General features: G+C 40.9%; 1 non-coding gene across 1 annotated transcript; it reads right to left on the bottom strand.

The window, feature by feature from the left end:
• Positions 1–943: 943 nt before the first annotated feature.
• On the bottom strand, positions 944–1,015 carry TRNAC-GCA. The gene has a single exon. It is a non-coding gene; the product is annotated as a tRNA-Cys (tRNA).
• Between the last annotated feature and the right edge of the window lie 5,543 nt (positions 1,016–6,558).

The raw sequence follows: 6,558 nt of genomic DNA, 5'->3' as shown, positions 1-6,558 counted from the left end.
GAATATAGTTTTAGTATAATTGTTTCAAAGTAAAAAATTGAAACTTGTATATTCAAAAGTTGGAAACATTTGGGAAAAAGTTTCCAAAAAAAATGGAAACTTATATTATGTATTTTAGAATCAGATGTAAAAAATTCACTTGTTTCAACCTGACATAGTAAGAATAGAATTGACCCCAAATCATTCTTTCAATAAACACTTATCCATTAAGCTTGAAAATCAAGGACACATTTATTAAACATATAATTTTACCCCTGGCAAAATAAAAATGATTGACAAAATGTTCACATTTAAATAAATGAGTTATGCCTTACTGTTGGTTTTCAGAGCAGGATGAAGAGTCTGCTTTGTCTGTAGGAAGAAAAGGGTGCAGAGGATATTAGAGCACAATATATATTACATCTATTTCTGTTTTAGAACATTCTGGTTTGCAAGTAAATCCAAATCAATACATTTCCAAAATAGAATTTTTTTTAAGCCAATGGCTTCCAATTTTATTGACAGTTATCTGATGTTGTTTTTTGACATTATTTAGCTTTCACTTAGCTTTTAACATGAGTAAGTAAAGAACAGGGCTTCCCAGGTGGTTCAGTGGTAAAGAATCTGCCTGCCAATGCAGAAATGCAGGTAGGGGTAGGGAAGATCCCGTGAAGGAGGAAATGGCAATCCACTCTAGTATTCTTGCCTGGAGAATCCCATGGACAGAGCAGTTTGACAAGGTACAGTCTACAGGATCACAAAGAATCAGATATGACTGAGCAACTGAGCATGGACACAAGTAAAGCATATTCTTACTCTTCTTAAGTAAGTAAGTAAGTGAAGTCGCTCAGTCGTGTCCGACTCTGTGTGATCCCATGGACTGTAGCCCACCAGGCTTCTCTGTCCATGGGATTCTCCCGGCAAGAATACTAGAGTGGGTTGTCATTTCCTTCTCCAGGGGATCTTTCCAACCCAGGGATTGAACCTGGGTCTCCTGCATTGCAGGCAGACGCTTTAACCTCTGAGCCACCAGGAAAGCCCCTATGCATACTAAAATCTCAGTTCAGTTCAGTTGCTCAGTCATGTTTGACTCTTTGCGACCCCATGTACTGCACTACTCCAGGCTTCCCTGTCCATCACCAACTTCCAGAGTTTACTCAAACTCATGTCCATTGAGTCGGTGATGACATCTAACCATCACATCCTCTGTCGTCCCCTTCTCCTCCTGCCTTCAATCTTTCCCAGGGTCAGGGTCTTTTCAAATGAGTCAGCTCTTTGCATCAGGTGGCCAAAATATTGGAGTTTCAGCTTCAACATCGGTCTTTCCAGTGAACACCCAGGACTGATTTCCTTTAGGATGGACTGGTTGGATCTCCTTGCAGTCCAAGGGACTCTCAAGAGTTTTCTCCAACACCACAGTTCAAAAGCATCAATTCTTCAGCGCTCAGCTTTCTTTATAGTCCAACTCTCACATCCATACATGACCACTGGAAAAACCATAGCCTTAACTAGACGGACCTTTGTTGGCAAAGTAATGTCTCTGCTTTTTAATATGCTGTCTAGGTTGGTCATAACTTTCCTTCCAAGGAGTAAGCGTCTTTTAATTTCATGGCTGCAATCACCATCTGCAGTGATTTTGGAGCCCAAAAGAATAAATTTTGCCTCTATTTCTACTGTTTCCCCATCTGTTTGCCATGAAGTGATGGGACCAGATGCCATGTTTTCTGAATGTTGAGCTTTAAGCCAACTTTTTCACTCTCCTCTTTCACTTTCATCAAGAGGCTTTTTAGTTCCTCTTCACTTTCTGCCATAAGGGTGGTGTCATCTGCATATCTGAGGTTATTGATATTTCTCCCAGCAATCTTGATTCCAGCCTGTGCTTCTTCCAGCCCAGCATTTCTCATGATGTACTCTGCATAGAAGTTAAATAAGCAGGGTGACAATATGCAGCCTTGATGTACTCCTTTTCCTATTTAGAACCCGTCTGTTGTTCTGTGTCCAGTTCTAACTGTTGCTTCTTGACGTGCAAACAGGTTTCTCAAGAGGCAGGTCAGGTGGTCTGGTATTCCCATCTCTTTCAGAATTTTCCACAGTTTATTGTGATCCACACAGTCAAAGGCTTTGGCATTGTCAATAAAGCAGAAATAGATGTTTTTCTGGAACTCTCTTGCTTTTTCCATGATCCAGTGGATGTTGGCAATTTGATCTCTGGTTCCTCTGCCTTTTCTAAAACCAGTTTGAACATCAGGAAGTTCACGGTTCATGTCTTGCTGAAGCCTGGCTTGCAGAATTTTGAGCATTACTTTACTAGCATGTGAGATGAGTGCAATTGTGTGGTAGTTTGAGCATTCTCTGGCATTGCCTGTCTTTGGGATTGGAATGAAAACTGACCTCTTCCAGTCCTGCAGCCACTGCTGAGTTCTCTAAATTTGCTGACATATTGAGTGAAGCACTTTCACAGCATCATCTTTCAGGATTTGAAATAGCTCAGCTGGAATTCCATCACCTCCACTAGCTTTGTTCATAGTGATACTTCCTAAGGCCCCACTTGACTTCACATTCCAGGTCTAGGTGAGTGATCACACCATCATGATTATCTGGGTCATGAAGATCTTTTTTGTACAGTTCTTCTGTGTATTCTTGCAGCCTCTTCTTAATATCTTCTGCTTCTGTTAGGTCCATACCATTTCTGTCTTTATTGAGCCCATCTTTGCATGAAATGTCCCCTTGGTATCTCTAATTTTCTTGATGAGATCTCTAGTCTTTCTATTCTGTTTTTTTTTCCCTCTATTTCTTTGCATTGGTTGCTGAGGAAGGCTTTCTTATCTCTCCTTGCTATTCTTTGGAACTCTGCATTCAAACGGGGATATGTTTCCTTTTCTCCTTTGCTTTTCGCTTCTCTTCTTTTCACAGATATTTGTAAGGCCTCCTCAGACAGCCATTTTGCTTTTTTGCATTTCTTTTTCTTGGGGATAGATGCTGCCTTTTGGCTGAGTATTTCTATAATAAGCACTGAAGACTAGTTAATCACTGTGGCCATAACCCAGCTCTTACCTATAGCTGAACATCCATGGCTCAGCTTTCCATGAGTTTTACTTGTTACCAACTTTCTATAGTTTATTGGATAGTCTTTGGAAAGCATCAGTTCTGGGAAATCTTTTCTGAGCTTTAGTTTTCTTTTCTATAAACTGTGGATTATCATGTCATAGGTTTGTTTTGGACCCTTATTGGCATAATATACACAAAACATCTAATACAATGCTTGGTATAGAATACTCAATAAATGGAAATGATTAATATTTTTATTATTATCCTTTGCAATGAGTAGTAATCTGTTGAGATCATACTCTCTCTCTCAAAAATGCATGCTGTTTGCATTGCTGGTTTTAGAAGTGTTTATAAAACCTGCATTTACTTCCAGGTGTCAGAGGAAAAAATCATTATAATCTAATCATATATTCTTACATTCTAGGCCCAGCACCACTGGACACTTTCTGGCTAACTGTAGGAAAATGATCTAACATCTGGGATGTTGTATCCTCATCACTCATCGAAAGACATACACATGAGCCTGATGATTTTGTATAGCTTAATCATGTTATAGGTTTGTATTAGGTAACCCATAATTCCATAATTCAATAGACAAAAGATGCCACATACTCTTCTTTGCCTCCTTCCTCTCCCCACTCCCTTACTCACCCAGCCTATAATCGTTTTTGTTGCATCAATGAAAGCAATGACACTTTTTGTGAGAGTATATTTAAAGAAAAGTTGCTCTTTTGTTCCTTTAAACCCACATTCATGGATCCCATTATTTTCCTTAAAAACTTACAAATGGAAAAGCACTGTGCCCTTTCGTATGTTTTACGACCAGGGTGACATGGTTCTTCTACAGTGTCTGCAGGAAGAGCATGGTGTATGGTTTCATAATCCTAGAGCAAGGGAAAAGAGAACATTTAAAATAAAGACACGAAGAAGAGGTGTGTGTGTGTGAAAGTATTAGTTGTTCAGCTGTGTCTGACTCTTTGTTTCCCCATGGACTATAACCCACCAGGCTCCTTTGTCCGTGGAATTCTCCAAGAAAAAATATTGACTGGGTAGCCAGTCCCTTCTTCATGGGATCCTCTCGACCCAGGTATCAAAACTGAGTCTCCTGCATTGCAGGCAGATTCTTTACCATCTGAGCCACCAGGGAAGCAGGAAGAAGAGATCGGTAGTATCAACAATCTCTGTCACAAACTTAAAATTTGACTCAGTGATTTAGTTGATATTTTCTCTCATAATTTACTGCACTTATTGGATCTTACCCAGTAAGACCATAATCTCCTTCTGAGATCAGATTGTGTTTTGATGTCCTGGTATTTCCTTCACAAATTAACAAAGATGTGGCCTTCTTAAAAAAGCTCAGTTAACTGTTGGTTGACTAATTTTCTTGGAATATCACAGTATACTGTGACATTTTGAAGGCTTCAAAATACAAATATAACATGTAAAATATATTTTGAAGACTCCCAACTCCTTATTTATACCTCCAACCCATACACTCTCTAGAAAGTAATTTCTGTATATAGTTGGGCATGTATTGAGTGGATCTGGGAGGAGGGTCCCACCTATATTTATTCATATATTTTCCTGAAAGCCAGCAGATTACATAAACTCTAGAAAAGTCCACAGCCATAATTCTAATTGTTTATAATAGACAGTTTCTAATAACTGTTCATTCAAAATATAAGTAAAAAACCAAAGCTCTTAGTTTGATCTCATGAAAAGCCAGAGTTAGAAATGACTTCAGCCTTCTGCTGTGTCTCAGAGTGTTTCACCTACCTTGAACGATTTACTTTTCAGATAGGTAAAGAATTTCAGTAGGACACCCTGGAGAGGATGTCGAATCTTTGGTGCCTAGGTGTGTGCTATGTAAGTCGTTTCAGTCTTGTCCGGCTCCTTGCGACCCTATGGACCATAGCCCAGTTAGGTTCCTCTGTGCTAGGCGCCGAGCAACAAAACTGACCACACTTTCATCTGTTTGAACTGAAACAGCTCATGTACCACCCTGAGAAGAGGCGTGGAGGATGAGAAGACCCCTCACCCCTTCGAACTCATCCCACTTCCCAGCCCTGGGCATTTCCAGTTTTCCAGTCCACTCTAATTCTTACCCTGGTTGGAGAGCCGAGATCTGTTGCAGAGCGGCAGCCAGACACCAGCTGGCTCGCCCCTCCTGCTGCTGTTGTAAAATACCGCACCAGCCACGTGGGGGCGACGTCACCAGGCTTTATGACCTCAGCGCAGTCACAGGCCAACTGAATTATTCGCTCCACTCCGTGGACTCCTTCCAGGGACGCACCGTGAAAACCCTACACATTTACCATCATTACCGTCACTTGATGAGGAAAAATAAATGTCTGCTCACACACCTAAACAGAACAGTAGGAGGAGGAGGAAGATGGAGATATGAGGATTCAAAATGCCCAGAAGGTGGCTGAGAAAGGACTCCTTTCCAAACAGGATCTCCTGAATTAACAGAATCTAGATCGCAAAGAGTCGGACTGAGCGACTGAAATGAACTGAACTGAAAGGGCTGATTGGAAAAGTCCATAGATACTTGAGTTTGCTGTCCAATACCAGTGAAATGCCAACAATGCACTCAGATAAAATTGGCATTTTGATGGTTTGCTCACAAACATGTCGTGGTCTCCTCTTTTTCCCTTTCACAACAATTCTGTGATCTAGAAATTCAAGTCTTGGAAAAATGCCCAGAAGTCCTGATTCAAGGCTGCAGGCTTCAAGTTCAGCAGTCACTGGTTGAAGACATGCCTATCCTCATTGAGGGCAGATGAGTAATAGATGATTTACTTCTATGCTTTAGTTTTCAAGACTTAAAGGAATGAATTAGCTCCTTATCTTCAGTTCAGTTCAGTTCAGTTGCTCAGTCATGTCTGACTCTGCAACCCCATGGACTGCAACACGCCAGGCCTCCCTGTCCATCACCAACTCCCGGAGTTTACTCAAACTCATATCCATTGAGTCAGTGATGCCATCCAACCATCTCATCCTTTGTTGTCCCCTTCTTCTTCCACCTTCAATCTTTCCCAGCATCAGGGTCTTTCAAATGAGTCAGTTCTTCACACCAGGTACCCATAGTATTGAAGTTTCAACTTCAGTATCAATTCTTCCAATGAATAATCAGGACTGATTTCCTTTAGGATGGACTGGTTGGATCTCCTTGCAGTCCAAGGGACTCTCAAGAGTCTTCTCCAACACCACAGTTCAAAAGCATCAGTTCTGCACTCAGCTTTCTTTATAGTCCCACTCTCACATCCATACATGACCACTGGAAAAACCATAGCTTTGACTAGAAGGTTAAGATCCATCACACAGTAGCTCTCTGTACTCCATACAAAGAGGCTTGACATTTCCCATTCCAACCCTTAGACTCCTGAAGGAACAACTACAGCTATGACTGCCACATGCCCTGATGCTGAGAGCCTTTTTCCCTTGGCAATGTAAAAATTCCAGGTGGCCAACACACAAGTACTATTTTCTTTCTCCTTTACCACTGTTTTAGTTCAAGTACCACTAACC

Source organism: Oryx dammah, unplaced genomic scaffold, assembly GCF_014754425.2.
Source record: "Oryx dammah isolate SB20612 unplaced genomic scaffold, SCBI_Odam_1.1 HiC_scaffold_11, whole genome shotgun sequence".
NCBI classification, from domain to species: domain Eukaryota; kingdom Metazoa; phylum Chordata; class Mammalia; order Artiodactyla; family Bovidae; genus Oryx; species Oryx dammah.
The sequence above is the reverse complement of the archived record's forward strand: the minus strand, read 5'-3'. Positions and strand labels throughout refer to the sequence as shown.